This window comes from Pseudophryne corroboree, chromosome 4, assembly GCF_028390025.1.
Source record: "Pseudophryne corroboree isolate aPseCor3 chromosome 4, aPseCor3.hap2, whole genome shotgun sequence".
Taxonomy (NCBI): Eukaryota; Metazoa; Chordata; class Amphibia; order Anura; family Myobatrachidae; genus Pseudophryne; species Pseudophryne corroboree.
In genome coordinates this window covers 340,222,149-340,246,756 of record NC_086447.1, presented here as the reverse complement: position 1 = coordinate 340,246,756, position 24,608 = coordinate 340,222,149, and the positions used below count along the sequence as shown (strand labels likewise).

General features: G+C 43.8%; 1 protein-coding gene across 1 annotated transcript in view; it reads right to left on the bottom strand.

Annotated features, from left to right (window-relative positions):
- MB21D2 (Mab-21 domain containing 2) overlaps positions 1 to 24,608 on the bottom strand; it is a 165,717-nt gene that overhangs the window by 81,813 nt on the left and 59,296 nt on the right. The gene's annotated exons all lie outside the window — the stretch shown is intronic.

Genomic DNA, 24,608 nt, shown 5'->3' with positions numbered 1-24,608 from the left:
GTTTAAGAGGTGAAACAAAAAAACTGCAAAAGTACTAAAAGGCATCAACGAAGAAGAGTTTAAAAAATGTTTTGAGCAATGGGAAAACATGTTTGGACAAATGTATTGATTCAAGTGGAGAGTATTTTTGAGGGTGACTGAATGTACAAATAAACACACATACTTTACAGTATACATGCATGTGTAAATCACAATTTTTACTTCTTACGAATAACAAAAAAGTTTGTCGCAGAAAGTTGTAGGTATAAAAAATTAAGATTGGCTGCAAAAGGTTAGGCAGAGATCATTAAAAAAAGTCTTTAAAACTCACTATACTGCACTAACCCTTTTGTCCTCTAAGCTCTTACTCATTGGGCGGTATGTAATGCCTCTCGAATTCGGCGTCAGTGCGGGATGCCAGATGAACTTGGACATTTTTTTAAAGGGGCAATCACTTATACCCCTTTTACACAATATCCCGGATCGGCACTGCGGTATAAAAGGGGGAGCCCCGGGTCTAACCCGGCTTGAAGCAGTGTTCCAAATCCTGGATCAGACCTGGGATATTGGTGTAAAAGGAGTATTAGAGGGCAAAACCATGCCTTGTAAGCGATTGCCCTTTTTTTTAAAAAAAATTCAGAGTTTGGCCGGCATCTCGCACAGCTGCCGAACTTGGGCGGCATTACACCACACCCATGGTCCGAAAACTGAAATCTCACACCTGCCCTAGTGAGAAAATTTCTATATTTAAGCATGCCAGCCCCTAAGCCAACTTAAACTCCCTGTTAACAAACAGAAACAAGTCAAGTCAATACAACAACAGATCTTATGCTTGAAGGCATCAGCCCACACTAATTGTTACTATATTTTGAAAACCCAATTCATAGTGTATACTGCAGCTATGCACAGGAAGCTTGAGTGTATGAACTCCTTGCAAATACCAAAACCCCTTGGGTGTTGAAGGCCAGTAATACCAATCTAAGCTCTGTAATGGAGAAAGTCTTTATTACTTCTGGAATCATGTTACACTATAGTTCTCTTTGCAAATTGTACAATAGGCTCCAGTGACCAGTAAATATGCAGTAAATTGCAGATACCTTTTTTTTTTTTTAATTAACATAAATCAATTGTTTTTGCATCATTTCTGAGAATAGATAGGACTAGTCTGATACGATGAACAGATCTCTGGGTGATTACTTGTATACCAACACTTACTGTATGGTGCAATAAAAGGAAACATATTAACCTGTTCATTGCAGGAAAAAAAAAAACCCCTCTTCTTATGGGATAGCAGCATAATTGCTGTGTAATCAATAAACAAAATCTAAAACCACTGGTGAAAACTCCTAAGCCTATCCACAGAAATAACCCATAATCCTTTCTTTCTGGCAACTAATCTTGATTACATGAGCTACTACTGATGATCATTAATAGCTGGAGCCATGCCTGGTGCTGCCCACTATAAAATAATACATATGTGTATATTGTTCACAGGAGGGGAGTGGTCCAGTCCTGTGCCTTCCTTGACCTGACCCGGCAACTACTCACCAGTACGTTCTCCTGCATTTCAGCCATCTTGATCATAGGCATCACCTTCATGTTAGCTGCTCTCGGTTGTATGCTGGGAAAGAGGACACTGCACCAATCCACATGCCCCTCAGTGAGGCAGATTGATCATGATTAATGGTGTCCTCCATGCGGAGAAATACAGAGAGGTACTTCTCCATCATGCAATACCATTAGGGAGGCATCCGATTGACTTCAAATTTATTCTGCAGCAGGATAATGACCCCAAACATACAACAATGTCATTAAGAACTATCTTCAGCTTAAAGAAGAGCAAGGAGTGCTGGAAGTAAGGATATGGCCCCTTATCTCAACCTCAAATCTATCTGGGATTACATGAAAAGACTGAAGGATTTGAGCAACTCTACAGCCACAGAAGCTCTAAGATGTTTGGAACAACCTCCCTTCGGAGTTCCTTCAAAAATTGTGTGAAAGTATACCTAAAAGAATTGATGCTGTTTTGAAGGCAAAGGGTGGTCACACCAAATATTGATTTGATTTCTCTTCATTCACTATGCATTTTAATTGATAAAAATAAAACACTTCTATTTTTGAAAGCATTCTTACTTTGCAGCATTTTTTCCCACACATGCTTAAAACTTTTGCACAGTATTATACTATTATTTTCTCCCTTCTCCCACTAGATTTACTAATTTTATCCCATTTGGTCTCCAACAACCCTTTTGTTTATTTGTCTTGATTCATTTTGTGCCTTTTTCTGTCCTCCAAACTCCTCTACATTTGTAACTGATTTGGTGACATATCCTGCTTAAAACACACACACACACACACACACACACACACACACACACACACACACACACACACTATACTATTTTTTCTATTTTATTTAGTTTTTCCAGCTTTCAATACATAAAACATACACAGACATACACAAATAAATAGGACATTTTTTACTCCATTATTTCATCATTTTAGACTTTCTGATACAGGGTATAATAATTTCATATATGACAAACTATAAACGGTTTTCAGAATGCAGTTATTTCATATAAGAAGCAAGTAGTAATGCAGTTATCAAACTCCTCTAGGCATCCCTAAATATCTACAAGATGTTTCTACATGTATTTCAATAAATCTCTGTAGATTGTTATTTCTACTAGTCTCTACTCATCATTACTCACATTCATATAGGTAGATCATGATCATTTATACCATTTCTTAACTATTCTAGAGTTCCCACTCCTATTTGCAGTTACAATTTTAGAATTGTGATTTATTTTATTAATTATCTCTATAATAGATAGTTTCTTTTTCTGTTTCGACCACTGAGCAATTGGTAACTTCGTAGTAATAAATATACGGTTTAAAATATATCTTAAGGCCACTTGTATTTCTGTTGGATTTATATCAAGAAGGACCATCGGAGGTGTTAACTGTATATTAACACCCAAACGGGAATATATAATTTTTTCTATTTTGGCCCAAACGAGCTAGCTTTATTTACAAGACCAAAAAATTTGTAATATATCTCATGTTTCCGCTATACATCTCCAACACATAGTTACTTGATCCGGCCATATCCTATGCATCTTTGTCGGCGTCAAATATATTCTGTAAAAAATATATGTATTTTTCTACTTGCAATAAAGATGCTGACATGCTATGTATAGATTGAAACACCTGGGACCATTGTCTTTAATCTAAAACAAACCCCAGATCTTCTTCCCATTTTCTTTGTGGCTAAGTCTTTTCAGCTATTTTTAGTTTTGAGAGTACCATATACCAGAATGAAATTCCCCCTCTTTTCCCTGGTGTGGAAATCTGTTACTCTGAAAGGCTTACCTATGTACATAGGGAATCTGAAGAAGAAGGGAAAGAATGTAACCAATGCATTATCTGAAGGTATTAATAAAGCTATTTCACTGTAATTCCAAAATTAATTTGTATCTGATTAAAAGACATCAGAGTGTTTCCCACATAAAATAAGAATTTACTTACCGATAATTCTATTTCTCGTAGTCTGTAGTGGATGCTGGGGACTCCGTCAGGACCATGGGGAATAGCGGCTCCGCAGGAGACAGGGCACAAAAGTAAAAGCTTTAGGATCAGGTGGTGTGCACTGGCTCCTCCCCCTATGACCCTCCTCCAAGCCTCAGTTAGGATACTGTGCCCGGACGAGCGTACACAATAAGGAAGGATTTTGAATCCCGGGTAAGACTCATACCAGCCACACCAATCACACTGTACAACCTGTGATCTGAACCCAGTTAACAGCATGATAACAGCGGAGCCTCTGAAAAGATGGCTCACAACAATAATAACCCGATTTTTGTAACAATAACTATGTACAAGTATTGCAGACAATCCGCACTTGGGATGGGCGCCCAGCATCCACTACGGACTACGAGAAATAGAATTATCGGTAAGTAAATTCTTATTTTCTCTGACGTCCTAAGTGGATGCTGGGGACTCCGTCAGGACCATGGGGATTATACCAAAGCTCCCAAACGGGCGGGAGAGTGCGGATGACTATGCAGCACCGAATGAGAGAACTCCAGGTCCTCCTCAGCCAGGGTATCAAATTTGTAGAATTTTTCAAACGTGTTTGCCCCTGACCAAGTAGCAGCTCGGCAAAGTTGTAAAGCCGAGACCCCTCGGGCAGCCGCCCAAGATGAGCCCACCTTCCTTGTGGAATGGGCATTTACATATTTTGGCTGTGGCAGGCCTGCCACAGAATGTGCAAGCTGAATTGTACTACACATCCAACTAGCAATCGTCTGCTTAGAAGCAAGAGCACCCAGTTTGTTGGGTGCATACAGGATAACAGCAAGTCAGTTTTCCTGACTCCAGCCGTCCTGGAAACCTATATTTTCAGGGCCCTGACAACATCTAGCAACTTGGAGTTCTCCAAGTCCCTAGTAGCCGCAGGTACCACAATAAGCTGGTTCAGGTGAAACGCTGACACCACCTTAGGGAGAAACTGGGGACGAGTCCGCAGCTCTGCCCTGTCCGAATGGACAATCAGATATGGGCTTTTGTGAGACAAAGCCGCCAATTCTGACACTCGCCTGGCCGAGGCCAGGGCCAACAGCATGGTCACTTTCCATGTGAGATATTTCAAATCCACAGATTTGAGCGGTTTAAACCAATGTGATTTGAGGAATCCCAGCACTACGTTGAGATCCCACAGTGCCACTGGAGGCACAAAAGGGGGTTGTATATGCAGTACTCCCTTGACAAACTTCTGGACTTCAGGAACTGAAGCCAATTCTTTCTGGAAGAAAATCGACAGGGCCGAAATTTGAACCTTAATGGACCCCAATTTGAGGCCCATAGACACTCCTGTTTGTAGAAAATGCAGGAATCGACCGAGTTGAAATTCCTCCGTGGGGGCCTTCCTGGCCTCACACCATGCAACATATTTTCGCCAAATGCGGTGATAATGTTGTGCGGTCACCTCCTTCCTGGCTCTGACCAGGGTAGGGATGACCTCTTCCGGAATGCCTTTTTCCCTTAGGATCCGGCGTTCAACCGCCATGCCGTCAAACGCAGCCGCGGTAAGTCTTGGAACAGACATGATCCTTGCTGAATTAAGTCCCTTCTTAGTATCTCTTGAAGTTCCGGGTACCAAGTCCTTCTTGGCCAATCCGGAGCCACGAGTATAGTTCTTACTCCTCTCCGTCTTATAATTCTCAGTACCTTGGGTATGAGAGGCAGAGGAGGGAACACATACACCGACTGGTACACCCACGGTGTTACCAGAGCGTCCCAGCTATTGCCTGAGGGTCTCTTGACCTGGCGCAATACCTGTCCAGTTTTTTGTTCAGACGGGACGCCATCATGTCCACCTTTGGTCTTTCCCAACGGTTCACAATCATGTGGAAGACTTCCAGATGAAGTCCCCACTCTCCCGGGTGGAGGTCGTTCCTGCTGAGGAAGTCTGCTTCCCAGTTGTCCACTCCCGGAATGAACACCGCTGACAGTGTTATCACATGATTTTTCGCCCAGCGAAGAATCCTTGCTGCCATTGCCCTCCTGCTTCTTGTGCCACCCTGTCTGTTTACGTGGGCGACTGCCGTGATGTTGTCCGACTGGATTAGCACCGGTTGACTTTGAAGCAGAGGTCTTCCTAGGCTCAGAGCATTGTAAATTGCCCTTAGCTCCAGTATATTTATGTGGAGAGAAGTCTCCAGACTTGACCACACTCCTTGGAAATTTCTTCCCTGTGTGACTGCTCCCCAGCCTCTCAGGCTGGCATCCGTGGTCACCAGAACCCAGTCCTGAATGCCGAATGTGCTGCCCTCTAGTAGATGAGCACTCTACAGCCACCACAGAAGAGACACCCTTGTCCTTGGAGACAGGATTATCCGCTGATGCATCTGAAGATGCGATCCGGACCATTCGTCCAGCAGATCCCACTGAAAAATTCTTGCGTGAAATCTGCCGAATGGAATCGCTTCGTAAGAAGCCACCATTTTTCCCAGGACTCTTGTGCATTGATGCACTGACACTTGGCCTGGTTTTAGGAGGTTTCTGACTAGCTCGGATAACTCCCTGGCTTTCTCCTCCGGGAGAAACACCTTTTTCTGGACTGTGTCCAGAATCATCCCTAGGAACAGCAGACGTGTCGTCGGAAACAGCTGCGATTTTGGAATATTTAGAATCCACCCGTGCTGTCGTAGAACTACTTGAGATAGTGCTACTCCGACCTCCAACTGTTCTCTGGACCTTGCCCTTATCAGGAGATCGTCCAAGTAAGGGATAATTAAGACGCCTTTTCTTTGAAGAAGGATCATCATTTCGGCCATTACCTTGGTAAAGACCCGGGGTGCCGTGGACAATCCAAACGGCAGCGTCTGAAACTGATAGTGACAGTTCTGTACCACGAACCTGAGGTACCCTTGGTGAGAAGGGCAAATTGGGACATGGAGGTAAGCATCCTTGATGTCCAGGGACACCATATAGTCCCCTTCTTCCTGGTTCGCTATCACTGCTCTGAGTGACTCCATCTTGATTTGAACCTTTGTATGTAAGTGTTCAAAGATTTCAGATTTAGAATAGGTCTCACCGAGCCGTCTGGCTTCAGTACCACAATATAGTGTGGAATAATACCCCTTTCCTTGTTGTAGGAGGGGTACTTTGATTATCACCTGCTGGGAATACAGCTTGTGAATTGTTTCCAATACTGCCTCCCTGTCGGAGGGAGACGTTGGTAAAGCAGACTTCAGGAACCTGCGAGGGGCAGACGTCTCGAATTTCCAATCTGTACCCCTGGGATACTACTTGTAGGATCCAGGGGTCCACTTGCGAGTGAGCACACTGCGCGCTGAAACTCTTGAGACGACCCCCCACCGCACCCGAGTCCGCTTATACGGCCCCAGCGTCATGCTGAGGACTTGGCAGAAGCGGTGGAGGGCTTCTGTTCCTGGGAAGGGGCTGCCTGCTGCAGTCTTCTTCCCTTTCCTCTATCCCTGGGCAGATATGACTGGCCTTTTGCCCGCTTGCCCTTATGGGGACGAAAGGACTGAGGCTGAAAAGACGGTGTCTTTTTCCGCTGAGATGTGACTTGGGGTAAAAAAAGGTGGATTTTCCAGCTGTTGCCGTGGCCACCAGGTCCGATGGACAGACCCCAAATAACTCCTCCCCTTTATACGGCAATACTTCCATGTGCCGTTTGGAATCTGCATCACCTGACCACTGTCGTGTCCATAAACATCTTCTGGCAGATATGGACATCGCACTTACTCTTGATGCCAGAGTGCAAATATCCCTCTGTGCATCTCGCATATATAGAAATGCATCCTTTAAATGCTCTATAGTCAATAAAATACTGTCCCTGTCAAGGGTATCAATATTTTCAGTCAGGGAATCCGACCAAGCCACCCCAGCGCTGCACATCCAGGCTGAGGCGATCGCTGGTCGCAGTATAACACCAGTATGTGTGTATATACTTTTTAGGATATTTTCCAGCCTCCTATCAGCTGGCTCCTTGAGGGCGGCCGTATCTGGAGACGGTAACGCCACTTGTTTTGATAAGCGTGTGAGCGCCTTATCCACCCTAAGGGGTGTTTCCCAACGCGCCCTAACTTCTGGCGGGAAAGGGTATAACGCCAATAATTTTCTATCGGGGGAAACCCACGCATCATCACACACTTCATTTAATTTATCTGATTCAGGAAAAACTACAGGTAGTTTTTTCACACCCCACATAATACCCTTTTTTGTGGTACTTGTAGTATCAGAAATATGTAACACCTCCTTCATTGCCCTTAACATGTAACGTGTGGCCCTAATGGAAAATACGTTTGTTTGTTTTTTTTTCACAGTCGACACTGGAGTCAGTGTCCGTGTCTGTGTCTGTGTCGACCGACTGAGGTAAATGGGCGTTTTAAAGCCCCTGACGGTGTTTGAAACGCCTGGACAGGTACTAATTGGTTTGCCGGCCGTCTCATGTCGTCAACCGACCTTGCAGCGTGTTGACATGATCACGTAATTCCCTAAATAAGCCATCCATTCCGGTGTCGACTCCCTAGAGAGTGACATCACCATTACAGGCAATTGCTCCGCCTCCTCACCAACATCGTCCTCATACATGTCGACACACACGTACTGACACAGCACACACACAGGGAATGCTCTGATAGAGGACAGGACCCCACTAGCCCTTTGGGGAGACAGAGGGAGAGTTTGCCAGCACACACCAAAACGCTATAATTATACAGGGACAACCTTATATAAGTGTTTTCCCTTATAGCATCTTAATATATAATAATATCGCCAAATAAGTGCCCCCCCTCTCTGTTTTAACCCTGTTTCTGTAGTGCAGTGCAGGGGAGAGCCTGGGAGCCTTCCTAGCAGCGGAGCTGTGTAGGAAAATGGCGCTGTGTGCTGAGGAGAATAGGCCCCGCCCCCTTTTCGGCGGGCTTCTTCTCCCGTTTTTCTGACAACCTGGCAGGGGTTAAATACATCCATATAGCCCCAGAGGCTATATGTGATGTATTTTTAGCCAGCATAGGTACTTTCATTGCTGCCCAGGGCGCCCCCCCCAGCGCCCTGCACCCTCAGTGACCGTTGGTGTGAAGTGTGCTGAGAGCAATGGCGCACAGCTGCAGTGCTGTGCGCTACCTCATGAAGACTGAGAAGTCTTCAGCCGCCGATTTCTGGACCTCTTCTCTCTTCAGCATCTGCAAGGGGGTCGGCGGCGCGGCTCCGGTGACCCATCCAGGCTGTACCTGTCATCGTCCCTCTGGAGCTAGTGTCCAGTAGCCTAAGAAGCCAATCCATCCTGCACGCAGGTGAGTTCACTTCTTCTCCCCTAAGTCCCTCGTTGCAGTGAGCCTGTTGCCAGCAGGACTCACTGAAAATAAAAAACCTAACAAAACTTTTACTCTAAGCAGCTCTTTAGGAGAGCCACCTAGATTGCACCCTTCTCGGCCGGGCACAAAAACCTAACTGAGGCTTGGAGGAGGGTCATAGGGGGAGGAGCCAGTGCACACCACCTGATCCTAAAGCTTTTACTTTTGTGCCCTGTCTCCTGCGGAGCCGCTATTCCCCATGGTCCTGACGGAGTCCCCAGCATCCACTTAGGACGTCAGAGAAAGATCTTTTAATGTATGGTATCCCCCTATTTCTGCAGGTGTTCAAATTTAAATTTGGTACATAGCCAGTCACTGTCTGTATCAATAGATATCCCATCGGAGTTGTAAAATTGGCCAAAGTACAGTATGGATTAATTCATCCCAAACTTTCATGGATACCTTTATCACTTTATTTTGGGTACTTTAGTAACATTCTGGTTTTTGGGGGTAGACATATTAAATCCTTTATCAAACTTTTCCCAAACAAACCTCCTTCCAATTTTACAAATGGTTTTATAGTAGATTCCGTCGGTCAATCACTCAGTTGATTTATCAGATTAACCTCTTGGTATATTTCTAAATTAGGGAATACCAGGCCTCCCTGATTTTAAGGGAACATTAAATATTTAATTGCAAGCTTTGTTTTTTTTATTAGTCCAAACTTATCTAGTCAAAACTGTATTAAATCTCTGTAACCAGTATTTAGGTAGTATCCTTGGGTTGGATTTTAGGTAATATAAACATTTTTATTGTTGCTATTCTTCCCATCCATGTTGTTTCCTGATTCATCCAGTAATTTTATTCAGTTGCTGTAAAAGTGGTCCATAGTTACACTCTAAGTTTTCCTGTTTAGCCACTAAATATTTTTCCCTACGTATTTTAGGGCTTTAGTCTTCCATTTAAATTTATATTCTTTTCTGAGGGACCAGAGATCTAATGTATTAACATTTATAGGGTGTGCTTCAGTTTTAGTTTACTTATTGTTCTAGAGCATAGGTCTGCAAACTTGTTCCTCATTACCCCCACAGAGTGCATGTTTTGCAGGTCTCCTCACAGAATCACAAGTGAAATAACTCCACCTACGGACCTTTTAAAATGTGTATGTGAGTAATTAACACACCTGTGCACCTGCTGGGTTACCTGCAAAACATGCACCGTGTGGGGTAATGAGGACAGAGTTTGCAGACCTATATTCTAGAGTATCCATCACTGTCGAGAGGGATTCTTTGGGTTCAGTAAGAAAAGGGAGGATATCATCTGCAAATAGTCAAATTTTATGTTGATTTGCACTAAATATTGGTGCTTTAATAGAGTGTTCCTGTCAAATAAGCTCTGCTAATGGTTCTATGGTTAATACAAAGGATTGGCGATAGGGGACACCCCTGTCTCGTTTCATTGCTTGTAGGGATGTTCATCTTGAAAGTTCTTGTATAAATTATTGATATATCCACCTGGCTCTGAAGCTTTATCCGCTCTTAGTTCTGTAATAACTTCTTATGGGGTCCAGGCAACATTTAGAGTTTCTAGTTGTTGAGGATTTAACTTTGGGAGTGTTATTTTTGATAGGAATATATCAATTTGTCCCTTGGAGGGTTGAGGCACATTCTTATCTACTTTTACAGTATATTATACATATTTTTTTATTTGTAGTACTCTGTAAAAGACATCAGTTATTGGTAGTGGATATATTATTTTGCTACGGACTTTGTTATGTAAGGCTTTTACAAAATGTCTCATTCTTTTCCCTTATGTTTTTAGTTAACAATTTTGAAGCTTTATTTCCTTGTCCATAGTACTGTATATTTGGGGTTTTCTGTATTTTTCATCATTTGTTTAATATTCTAGATTTCTAAGTCTCCTCTTATTTGATTCAGTTTCTGTCATACAGTTTCAAGAAAAAGTATGTGAACTCTTCGGAATTTCCTGGATTTGTGCATAAATTGGTCATAAAATGTGTTCTGATCTACATCTAAGTCACAACAATAGACAATAACAGTCTGCTGAAACTAATACCACACAATTATATGTGCTCATGTTTTTATTGAACACACCATGTAAACATTCACAGTGCAGGGTGGACAAAGTATGTGAACCCCTATGCTAATGACTTCTCCAATAGCTAATTTGAGTCAGGAGTCAGCCAACCTGGAGTCCAATCAATCAGACGAGATTGGAGTGGTTGGTTAAAGCTGCCCTGCCCTATAAAAAAAAAACCACACACCAGTTTTGAGTTTATAATTCTCAAGAAGCATTGCCTGATGTGAACCATGCCTTGCAGAAAAGAGCTCTCAGAAGACCTACGATTAAGAATTGTTGACTTGCATAAAGCTGGAAAGGGTTACAAAAGTATCTCTAAAAAGCCTTGATGTTCATCAGTCCACGGTTAGACAAATTGTCTATAAATGGAGAAATTTCAACACTGTTACCACTCACCCTAGGAGTGGGCGTCCTGTAAAGATGACTGCAAGAGCACAGTGCAGAATGCTCAATGAGGTGAATAAGAATCCTAGAGTGTCAGCTAAAGACTTACAGAAATCACTGGCACATGCTAACATCTCTGTTGATGATTCTACCATACGTAAAACACTGAACAAGAATGGAGTTCATGGGAGGATACCACGGACGAAGCCACTGCTGTCCAAAAAAAAAAACATTGCTGCATGTTTGAAGTTTGCAAAAGAGCACCTGAATGTTCCACAACACTACTGGCAAAATATTCTGTGGACAGATGAAACCAAAGTTGAGTTGTTTGGAAGGAACACACAACACTATGTGTGGAGAGAAAAAAAGGCACAGCACACCAACATCAAAACCTCATCCCAACTGTGAAGTATGGTGAAGGGGGCATCACGGTTTGGGGCTGCTTTGCTGCCTCAGGGCCTGGACAGATTGCTATCATAGACTGAAAAAATAAGAATTTACTCACCGGTAATTCTATTTCTCGTAGTCCGTAGTGGATGCTGGGAACTCTGTAAGGACCATGGGGAATAGACGGGCTCCGCAGGAGACTGGGCACTCTAAAAAAAGATTAGGTACTATCTGGTGTGCACTGGCTCCTCCCTCTATGCCCCTCCTCCAGACCTCAGTTAGGGAAACTGTGCCCGGAAGAGCTGACATTACAAGGAAAGGAAATTTTTAATCCAGGGTAAGACCCATACCAGCCACACCAATCACACCGTACAACTTGTGATAACCTTACCCAGTTAACAGTATGAACAACAACTGAGCCTCACTCAACGGATGGCTCATAACAATAACCCATATTTAAGCAATAACTATATACACGTATTGCAGAGAGTCCGCACTTGGGACGGGCGCCCAGCATCCACTACGGACTACGAGAAATAGAATTACCGGTGAGTAAAATCTTATTTTCTCTGACGTCCTAGTGGATGCTGGGAACTCCGTAAGGACCATGGGGATTATACCAAAGCTCCCAAACGGGCGGGAGAGTGCGGATGACTCTGCAGCACCGAATGAGCAAACTCTAGGTCCTCCTCAGCCAGGGTATCAAACTTGTAGAACTTTGCAAATGTGTTTGAACCCGACCAAGTAGCAGCTCGGCAAAGTTGTAATGCCGAGACCCCTCGGGCAGCCGCCCAAGAAGAGCCCACCTTCCTTGTGGAATGGGCTTTTACCGATTTTGGATGCGGCAATCCAGCCGCAGAATGAGCCTGCTGAATCGTGCTACAGATCCAGCGAGCAATAGTTTGCTTTGAAGCAGGAGCACCCAGCTTGTTGGGTGCATGCAAGATAAACAGCGAGTCAGTCTTCCTGACTCCAGCCGTTCTGGAAACATATTTTCAAAGCCCTGACTACGTCCAGCAACTTGGAGTCCTCCAAGTCCCGAGTAACCGCAGGCACCACAATAGGTTGGTTCAAATGAAACGATGACACCACCTTTGGGAGAAATTGGGGACGAGTCCTCAATTCTGCCCTGTCCATATGGAAGATCAGATAAGCCTTTTACATGACAAAGCCGCCAATTCCGACACATGCCTAGCCGATGCTAAGGCCAACAGCATGACCACTTTCCACGTGAGATACTTTAGTTCCACGGTCTTAAGTGTCTCAAACCAGTGGGATTTCAGGAAATCCAACACAACGTTAAGATCCCAGGGTGCCACTGGTGGCACAAAAGGGGGCTGAATATGCAGCACTCCCTTAACAAAAGTCTGAACCTCAGGCAGTGAAGCCAGTTCTTTTGAAAGAAAATGGATAGGGCCGAAATCTGGACCTTTATGGACCCCAATTTTAGGCCCATAGTCACCCCTGACTGTAGAAAATGCAGGAATCGACCCAGCTGGAATTCCTCTGTAGGGGCCTTCCTGGCCTCACACCAAGCAACATACTTCCGCCATATACGGTGATAATGTTTTGCTGTCACTTCTTTCCTAGCTTTTATCAGCGTAGGAATAACTTCATCCGGAATGCCTTTTTCCGCTAGGATCCGGCGTTCAACCGCCATGCCGTCAAACGCAGCAGCGGTAAGTCTTGGAACAGACAGGGCCCTTGTTGCAGCAAGTCCTGTCTGAGAGGCAGAGGCCATGGGTCCTCTGTGCGCATTTCTTGCAGTTCCGGGTACCAAGTCCTTCTTGGCCAGTCCGGAACAATGAGTATTGTTCTTATTCCTCTCTTTCTTACTATTCTCAGTACTTTTGGTATGAGAGGAAGAGGAGGAAACACATATACCGACTGGTACACCCACGGTGTCACTAGGGCGTCCACAGCTATCGCCTGAGGGTCCCTTGACCTGGCGCAACATCTTTTTAGCTTTTTGTTGAGGCGGGACGCCATCATGTCCACCTGTGGCAGTTCCCATCGGTTTGCAATCAGTTGGAAGACTTCCTGATGAAGTCCCCACTCTCCCGGGTGGAGGTCGTGTCTGCTGAGGAAGTCTGCTTCCCAGTTGTCCACTCCCGGAATGAACACTGCCGACAGTGCTTGCACGTGATTCTCCGCCCATCGAAGAATCTTTGTGGCTTCCGCCATTGCCATCCTGCTTCTTGTGCCGCCCTGGCGGTTTACATGGGCGACCGCCGTGATGTTGTCTGACTGAATCAGCACTGGCCGGTTTCGAAGCAGGGGCTCTGCTTGACTCAGGGCGTTGTAAATGGCCCTTAATTCCAGTATATTTATGTGTAGAGAAGTCTCCAGACTTGACCACAGCCCTTGGAAGTTTCTTCCCTGAGTGACTGCCCCCCACCCTCGGAGGCTTGCATCCGTGGTCACCAGGACCCAGTCCTGTATGCCGAACCTGCGGCCCTCGAGAAGGTGAGCACTCTGCAGCCACCACAGAAGAGACACCCTGGCCCTGGGGTACAGGGTGATCAGCCGATGCATCTGAAGATGCGATCCGGACCACTTGTCCAACAGATCCCACTGAAAGATCCTTGCATGGAACCTGCCGAAAGGAATGGCTTCGTATGAAGCCACCATCTTTCCCAGGACTCTCGTGCAGTGATGCACCGATACCTGTTTTGGTTTCAGGAGGTCCCTGACCAGAGATGCTAATTCCTGGGCCTTCTCCACCGGGAGAAACACCTTCTTCTGTTCTGTGTCCAGAATCATGCCCAGGAAAAGCAGACGCGTCGTAGGAATCAGCTGCGACTTTGGAACATTCAGAATCTAGCCGTGCTGTAGTAACACTTCCTGAGAGAGTGTTACTCTGATCAACAACTGCTCCCTGGACCTCGCCTTTATGAGGAGATCGTCCAAGTACGGGATAATTATAACTCCCTTCTGCCGAAGGAGTATCATCATTTCGGCCATTACCTTGGTAAATATTCTCGGTGCCGTGGACAGGCCAAATGGCAACGTCTGGAACTGGTAATGACAGTCCTGTACCACAAATCTGAGGTACTCCTGGTGAGGTGGGTAAATGGGGACATGCAAGTAAGCATCTTTGATGTCCAGCGACACCATAAAATCCCCCTCTTCCAGGCTTGCAATAACCGCTCTGAGCGATTCCGTTTTGAACTTGAATTTCTTTATATAAGTGTTCAAGGATTTTAAATTCAGAATGGGTCTCACCGAACCGCCCGGTTTCGGTACCACAAACATTGTGGAATAGTAACCCCTTCCCTGTTGAAGGAGGGGGACCCTGACAATCACTTGCTGGAGGTACAGCTTGTGAATTGCCGCCAGCACTACCTCCCTTTCCATGGGGGAAGCTGGCAAGGCTGATTTGAGGTAACGGCGGGGGAGAGTCGCTTCGAATTCCAGCTTGTATCCCTGAGATACAATTTGTATAGCCCAGAGATCCATCTGTGAACGAATCCACTGGCTGCTGAAGTTTCGGAGACGCGCCCCCCACCGCACCTGGCTCCGCCTGTGGAGCCCCAACGTCATGCGGTGGACTTAGTGGAAGCAGGGGAGGACTTTTGTTCCTGGGAACTTGCTGCATGGTGCAGCTTCTTACCTCTACCCCTGCCTCTGGCAAGAAAGGATGCACCCCTGACCCTCTTGCCTTTTTGGGAACGAAAGGACTGCATTTGATAATACGGTGCTTTCTTAGGCTGTAAGGAAACCTGAGGCAAGAAAGTGGACTTTCCAGCTGTCGCTGTAGACACGAGGTCCGACAGACCGTCCCCAAATCACTCCTCACCCTTATAAGGCAAAACCTCCATGTGTTTTTTAGAATCAGCATCTCCTGTCCATTGCCGAGTCCATAAGACCCTCCTGGCAGAAATGGACATAGCATTAATTCTAGAGCCCAGCAGGCAAATGTCCCTCTGAGCATCTCGCATATATAAGACGACGTCTTTGATATGGCCCAGGGTTAGCAAAACAGTATCTCTGTCGAGGGAATCTATGTCGTCTAACAGAGTATCTGTCCACGCTGCTACAGCACTACACATCCAGGCTGAAGCAATAGCAGGTCTCAGTAGAGTACCAGAGTGTGTATACACTGACTTCAGGATAGCTTCCTGCTTTCTATCCGCAGGCTCCTTTAAGGCGGCCGTATCCTGAGACGGCAGGGCTACCTTTTTAGATAAGCGTGTCAGCGCCTTGTCCACCCTAGGGGATGTTTCCCAACGTAACCTGTCCGTTGGCGGGAAAGGGTACGCCATCAGTAACCTCTTAGAAATCACTAATTTCTTATCAGGGGAAATCCACAATTCTTCACACAATTCATTTAATTCATCAGATGGGGGAAAAGTCACTGGCTGCTTTTTCTCCCCAAACATATAAACCCTCTTGGTATTAACCGGGTTACTCTCAGAAATGTGTAATACATCTTTCATTGCAACAATCATGTATCGAATGGCCTTGGTCATTTTAGACTGTAAATGTGCCTCATCATCGTCGACACTGGAGTCGGACTCCGTGTCGGCATCTGTGTCAACCATCTGAGATAGAGGTCGTTTATGAGCCCCTGACGGCTTCTGAGACGCCTGGGCAGGCGCGGGCTGAGACCCCGGCTGTCCCAATGCTGCAGCGTCATCAAACCTTTTATGTAAGGAGTTTACATTGTCATTTAAGACCTTCCACATATCCATCCAATCAGGTGTCGGCCCAGACGGGGGCGATACCACACTTATCTGCCCTTGCTCCGCCTCCACGTAACCTTCCTCATCAAACATGTCGACACAGCCGTACCGACACACCGCACACACACAGGGAATGCTCAGACTGAGGACAGGACCCCACAAAGTCCTTTGGGGAGACCGAGAGAGAGTATGCCAGCACACACCACAGCGCTATATAACACAGGGATTTTCACTGCTAATAAGTGGTTTTCCCAATAGCTGCTTTTTTGTATTGATTTGCGCCCAAATTTATGTGCCCCCCCCCCCCTCTCTTTTTAACCCGTCTTGTACCTGGATACTGCAGGGGAGAGCCTGGGGAGCTGCTTCCAGCGGAGCTGTGAAGGGAAAATGGCGCTGGTGTGCTGAGGAAGAAGGCCCCGCCCCCTCAGTGGCGGGCTTCTGTCCCGCATTTCATGTAAAAAATGGCGGGGTTTTTTACATATATACAGTGCTAGATTGTATATATGTATGTTTTTGTGCCAAAGGTACCTCAATTGCAGCCCAGGGCGCCCCCCCCCAGCGCCCTGCACCCTACAGTGACCAGAGTGTGTAAGTGTGCTGGGAGCAATGGCGCACAGCTGCGGTGCTGTGCGCTACCTTAATGAAGACAGGAGTCTTCAGCCGCCGATTTCGTCGTCTTCCAGCTTCTGTTCTTCTGGCTCTGCAAGGGGGGCGGCGCCGCGGCTCCGGGAACGGACGATCGAGGACAGGTGCCTGTGTTCGAACCCTCTGGAGCTAATGGTGTCCAGTAGCCTAAGAAGCACAAGCTAGCTGCAAGCAGGTAGGTTTGCTTCTCTCCCCTTAGTCCAGCGTAGCAGTGAGTCTGTTGCCAGCAGAAGCTCACTGAAAATAAAAAACCTAATAAATACTTTCTTTTCTAGTAAGCTCAGGAGAGCCCACTAGGAGCACCCAGCTCTGGCCGGGCACAGATTCTAACTGAGGTCTGGAGGAGGGGCATAGAGGGAGGAGCCAGTGCACACCAGATAGTACCTAATCTTTTTTTAGAGTGCCCAGTCTCCTGCGGAGCCCATCTATTCCCCATGGTCCTTACGGAGTTCCCAGCATCCACTAGGACGTCAGAGAAATGAATTCCCAAGTTTAGCAAGACATTTTGCAGGAGAACTTAAGGCCATCTGTCCACCAATTGAAGCTCAACAGAAGATGGGTGATGCAACAGGACAACGACCCAAAGCACAGATGTAGATCAACAACAGAATGGCTTCAACAGAAGAAAATACGCCTTCTGGAGTGGCCCAGTCAGGGTCCTGACCTCAAACCGATTGAGATGCTGTGGCATGACCTCAAGAGAGCGATTCACACCAGACAACCCAAGAATATTGTTGAACTGAAACAGTTTTGTAAAGAGGAATGGTCCAAAATTCCTCCTGACCGTTGTGCAGGTCTGATATGCAACTACAAGAAACGTTCGGTTGAGGTTATTGCTGCCAAAGGAGGGTCAACCAGTTATTAAATCCAAGGGTTCACATACTTTGTACACTCTGCACTGTGAATGTTTACATGGCGTGTTCAATAAAAACATGAGAACATATAATTGTTTGTGTGGTATTAGTTTCAGCAGACTGTGTTGGTCTATTGTTGTGACTTAGAAGAAGATCAGAACACATTTTATGACCAATTTATGCACAATTCCAGGAAATTCCAAAGGGTTCACATACTTTTTCTTGCAACTGTATATTAACATCCTTGGGGTTCATTTTATGCTGTTTTTCTAGTTCCTTTAGTTTCTGTTCTAGTTCTTCCAACTTTTTTCTCCTGTGTCTTCATTCTTGATGTAATTTGGATTAGGTTTCCTCTCATTGCCGCTTTTAAAAGTACACCATGGGTTAATCAAATTCGTTTGTTCAGGTTGATTACCCAGTAAAAACGCCTTTAGGAGACTCTTTAATGGTTTGTTTTATATCTGTTAAGTTAAATATATATATTGCGGGCATCTCCATATTCTGGGAGCGTATGCCATTACATTATAATCCCATGTTATAAATATAGGGGCATGATCTGACCACATTCTAGGAAAGATTTCAGCCTTTTTTCTGTAGAGTATATATACATACATACTCATACATTTTTTTTTCTCCCTCCCCCTAACTAGATTTACTGATTTTATCCCATTTGGACTCCTTCATCAACCCTTTTATATATTTGTTTTGACTTTTTTGTGCCATTTTCTGTCCTCTACATTTGTTACTAATTTGGTGCTTAAAAAAAATAAACCATCTACTATTTTTTTTATTATTGAATTGCAGCATTTTTTTTCCTCTATAAACACCCGTCCTCACTTTATTTATACAGGTTGAGTATCCCATATCCATATATTCCGAAATACGGAATATTCCGAAATACGGACTTTTTTGAGTGAGATAGTGAAACCTTTGTTTTTTGATGTCTCAATGTACACAAACTTTGTTTAATACACAAAGTTATTAAAAATATTGTATTAAATGACCTTCAGGCTGTGTGTATAAGGTGTATATGAAACATAAATGAATTGTGTGAATGTAGACACACTTTGTTTAATGCACAAAGTTATAAAAAATATTGGCTAAAATGACCTTCAGGCTGTGTGTATAAGGTGTATATGTAACATAAATGCATTCTGTGCTTAGATTTAGGTCCCATCACCATGATATCTCACTATGGTATGCCATCATTCCAAAATACGGAAAAATCCGATATCCAAAGTACCTCTGGTCCCAAGCATTTTGGATAAGGGAGACTCAACCTGTATTTCTAAATTTATCTGGTGTTTGGACTTACAACCCAGTTATACCTACATATGCTTAATTTCTGAGCATATGTAAAAGCGACTTGAGTTCATCAGCCTATTATGAAAAGCAGATTTATGTAGCAGGTTGTTTTGTGAGATTTGTAACTCTGCTGTGTTATGTATGGGAACAGATCTTTTCTTAAAACGTGTCTTCTAATAAAAATCTTCCTATAAAAAGCTTCCAAGTACAACTTGTACAACTTCCCAGTACGTCTGGTCTTAGTGCTGCCGTCCAGAGGCAAATCCCAATCATTTAAGTAACAGTGATTGTACTAAGTGTTTTATGCATGGCCTCCAGACTAATCTGCTGACATGCAGTCATGCATGGGTGGAGTCACTGACCTATGGACTCTGGAATCAATTTACAGCCATAGCTGGAGGTCAGAGTTCTGGAACTCAGAATAACAGAGCCATAAATCTAGTTTAAGATTTACAATAACAACAACATCCAATATAGCCAGCAATATGTTCTTAACAGTTTCTTATATAGAACAGCATATTCCGTTGCGCTTTACAATTAGAACAGTAATAGAACAAAACTGTCTAAAAGCAGACAAACAGCGGTAGGAAGCAGGGGCGTAAGTTCAGCCCAGTCGCCCGGAGGCAAGTTGGAGTTTGGTACCCCCCCCCCCCCCCCTTTAAAGAAAAAAAAAAAAGGAAAACAAACATGGTAAGTGCATGTATTAGTGTGTGCATGTGTATAAACTCATGCACTCTCAGCTGGTCTATGCTGTGATTCAGCCATCAGCAGCATGCAGAATCGGTGTTCACCCGCGGGTCCCATCTTACTGTCCAACAGGAGAGGCAGGTGCACAGTCGCTTGCTGCAGAACAGGCTGAGCGGCACCAGACAGGAGCCATCCTGTCCCCAATTGCAGGTGTTAGCAGAGGTCCTGGGACAGAGACGATTAACTCTGCAGCAGCAAGTGTGCCGCAGAGCTCCATTGGAAGAGCTGGGGTCACACTTGGATACCAATGTGAACCACACAGGTGCTGCTGTACATGAAGGTGCTCCTTCAGGGCTTGGAGCCCGGAGGCAGGTGTCTCCATTGCCTCTGGGAGTTACGCCCCTGGTAGGAAGGCCCTGCTTGCAAGCTTACAATCTATAGATACACTGCCATAGTTTCATCATCTTGAAGGTCCCAAACAAAGCTAATGACAAGACAGATACCTTTTTAAAGAACCAAATATTAATTTCAATGTATTATTGTATTTCTAGGTATCTCCATCTCATTATGGGGAATATTTATCATTCACCTCAGTCTCTGCCTTATTTAAGCTTACATTCTAAAGTCCCTTCCACACAAGCACACTCAAACTAGGGTCATTTATCAGTTATATAAATGCACGAGATGGATTTTGTCATAATTCACGTCAAAATGTATTTATCTACTCTCCCATAGTGTGTGGGAGACTTCCAGATTCCAGGTAGGAGTAGGCCAGCGCTCTACATGAGACCCACTTATCGAGTGAAGTGAGGTATCATGGGTTTGATGATGCAATCCCCCCCATCTCCCTCCCCCATGTACCTCATCTCTGGCAAGTTTAATAAACAAGCATAAAATGTAAACGGTAACAAAACAAAAAATAAAAAGGCTATAAAAAAAATAAAATACACAGCTTTGAAATATTTAACAAATCATATATTTTCTTAAAAAAAGAAAAATGAAAACTAACATGCATAAACTAAGCAGCAGGTGACATGCTATTTTAGACTAAAACAGAAAGGGGAAATAAAGGTAGCTCCCGATCATCACCATAAGCCAGAGGTTCCCAAACTTTTTTAAGTCACGGTGCCCTAGAGAATCAGTTTATTTCACAGTACCCCTAGGCCAAAAAGTTCTTATTGCAAAAATCAGAAAAAAAAAATATTAAAGCACATTGTGTCTAGGTTCAGTTATGTGGTGAGGGACAGGATTCACTTCTGTGTATCCACAGATTTTATTATTATAAGCCACCAGCACTGGGTTTTTTTCTATTACATTTACCGTAAATAATTTAAATCTGTGCCTAGGCACACAGTTTGAGAATCACTGTCATAAGCAGAAAAGCTTACAGGCATTTTACATTAATGAATAATGAAAAAGGGAAAAACCTGCAAGTAAAAAGAGGATTCAAATGACTTCAAGAAGTTTGTACAGCCCCCTAAATTTCATATGCATACAAGTTAAAGCAATAATTTCTGTATATTACAGGTTATACCAGTAAAATCAGAAAGGTGACGGACATTAAATTGCACCTCTGTTGAGAAAAAATAAGTACGTGGATGCGGTCAAAACACAGACCGTTTTTTGGTTTTTTTTTTGCATTAAACTAAACTATTGTATAGTTGCCACTTTCTTGACCATTTCTCAAGTTTACCTAGATCATCAATCATTTGTTTTATCCCTCCCTCTAGGTCTACCCTGTTGCATATCTTGGTGTCCTCTGCAAAAGGCATACTTTCCGTTCAATACCATCTGCAATGTCACCAAAGATACTGAAGAGCACTGGTCCAAGTCCAGATCTCTAGGGGACGCCACTAGTAACATTTCCCTCCATAGAATGCTCTTCATTTACTGCAACCGACTGTTTCCTATTCTGCAACCTGGTTCTTATCCATTTAATGGTTTTATAATCCAATCCCACACTTTCGCGTTTATTTATCAATCTGCGATGTGGGACAGTGTCAAATATCTTACTAAAGTCTAGATATCCTACATCTATGACATCCCCACTTGATCTATTATTTTAGTCACAGAGTCAAAAAAGTCAATAGTATTTGTTTGGCATGATCTTTCCCCCCCCAGAAAATAAATAAATCCTTGCTGTTTTGGATCCTGCAAGTTGTTTGATTTAAGATATTCCACAACTCTCTTTTATTAGTGCTTCCATTACTTTCCCTGCTACTGGTGTAAGGCTTACTGATCTGTAGTTACTTGCTTCTTCCTTGCTTCAACTTTTGTGCAGTGGAACCTCATTTGCTCTTTTCCAGTCCTTTGGAATCGCACCTGTAGCTAGTGACTGGTTGAATTCTGTTAAATGTGCTGCCAGTGCATATTTAAGCTCTTTTAGTATCCTTGGATGTATCCAATCTGGCCCCATTGATTTATCCACTTTCAAGATTTCTGTTAGTACCTTCTCCTCTGTAAATGTAATTCAATCTAGCTTATTTTTATGAATGTCCTTGCAACTTAACTGTGGCCCCTTTCTCTCTACTTCTCTATTGAATACGGAGCAAAAATAAATTTAGATGATCTGCTATTGCCTCGTCTCCATCCACCAAATTCTCACTCTTCAGTCTTATTCCTCCATTTGATTTTCTCTTATGTACTTAAAAAAAAGTTTTGCCCCCTTTATCAACTGACAGCCATTTTCTCCTCGGCTTCTGCCTTTACACGCCTGATCACCTTCTTAGGTCACCTTCTCTATCACACAATATATTTGTGCACTGTTGACACTACTTATAAGCTTGCGATAATGGGGTCTTATATTTTATGGACCTCTGCGCAGGCATTTTGTTAATTGTCTCTCATTAAATAAAATTCTCTTTAAAAAAATAATATATATTTATTATATTTTATATACCAGAGTGAAAATCAATCTTGGCATCTGTTACATGGGCACATTGGTCACAGCAGTGAGACGCCACGTATTGATCCAATTGGATCCAAAGCTCACCACTGTCTACATATGAACTAGCCATTGAATGGGGCCAGACAATCTCTAATGTGTTCCATCAATTATACTATCAACCTTACTCATAATGTATTGATCACACAACAGCAGAGTCAACATTAATAATCTACAAAGGGCATCTCAATAACTGAAAATCACTGCTTCATAAACAAGTAATTATACACTGCTCAAAAGCACTAGATAAATATAGTTAAATGAATCTTCATGAATTAAAACGCCGTCCACTTTGATCACAGTTATCATTATATGGGGGCGATTCAATTGTTTCTCTTTACGGCTGCCTCTAGATAGTGCCCAATGGAGCGATTCAATTGTTGCTCAGTTAGGGCATGATGAACCGCAGGGGAGACGCATTTCAGCTCACAGCTTCCCAGTGCTGGGGAGCTGAAATGTGTGAAACGTACCCGACTTTTCACACTGCGCCCAGCACTTTGGTCAGGTTTAGCTATTTTGCCCTTATAAATATGTCTTGTCTGGGCGCGACCAGTGTGATAAAAAAAACAAACCTATTGAATTGTACGTCATGATCTCCTGTCACTTCAGACGGGAGATTGGGCGTGCAAACAACTGAATTGCCCCCTACGGATTTACATTAGCTAGCAATGTGGTAGAATTTGAGCAAGTGAAGGTCATTGTTGGATGAGTGACATAGAAGAGCTGAGGTAATTTTAGGGCTGCTTTTCCATCACCGAGATTAAGGCTAATTTTTAAAGGTTGGGGGGGGCACACATGTGGCATTTGAAGCATGTCAGATGGTCTTTTCACTGCTATAGAAGGAACATTCTATACTGTATGGAAATGTAGGACCTGTTTGAGTTGCCCTGCGCTATTATCTAGGATTAATATGCTTCCTGATTATTTGCAGCAGAAAAATGCTGCTTTTGTTTGCTTGTTTTCATATTTACATAGCAAAGTAGGCACAGTGTAAATACCTTAAGAACTCAAACAGTAATGGGTGCCTTCCAGTGGTGCAGTCTGTTCCCTCTCATGGTAATAAATGCAAATAAATGAACAGAGCAGGTTTCAGTGTGCTGCAATGTGTCACTGAGAATTTCTGAAGGAATCAGTAAAAAAAAAAAAAAAAAGTAAGTAATAATATTCAAGTTTTTATGGAAACTCAGCTCAATCAGCTCTCTCCCAAAAGGTAGTGGGGTTGTATGTAGAAAACACAATGGGCTGGATTCAATTCTGCACGATGTTAATACCGCCTGGGAGGTGGTCCAGGAGCTATTCAATTGTCCTCATTGCTAGTTGGGAAATGCCAGTTCTTGCCCCCTTAAACCGGGTGTTCACTCGCAAGAGTCGCCATTCTCCGATTTATGTGCCTGCCGCAATGCTGTTTGTGCAGAGCTAAAGACAGAAAACCGCATCGTAGCACTAGTATAATCGAAATTCTGCTTGCACCTCAGTAGGGGTGCAAGCAGAAATCCTCTAGTCGGGCATAACAGCACGATCTTATGAATAGCTCCGGGTCCTCCTTCCTGGCACTATTAACATTGTGCAGAATTGAATCAACCCATTGGAAGTATTAAAAAAAAAAAAAAAAAATGCATACAAATAAAAAAAAGGTCAACAGGAGCAAGGAGAGCACTGCAGACATCACAGGACCTGCAGCAAAAACTCCTTGTGGGGGCGTACAGAAGCAAAGGCAACAGATTTAATATCACAAACTTGGGTGATCTGTGTAAGCTTTAACAATAGACTGCTAACTGGTTTTACACAGGATATTGAATCGGATGCAGTATTA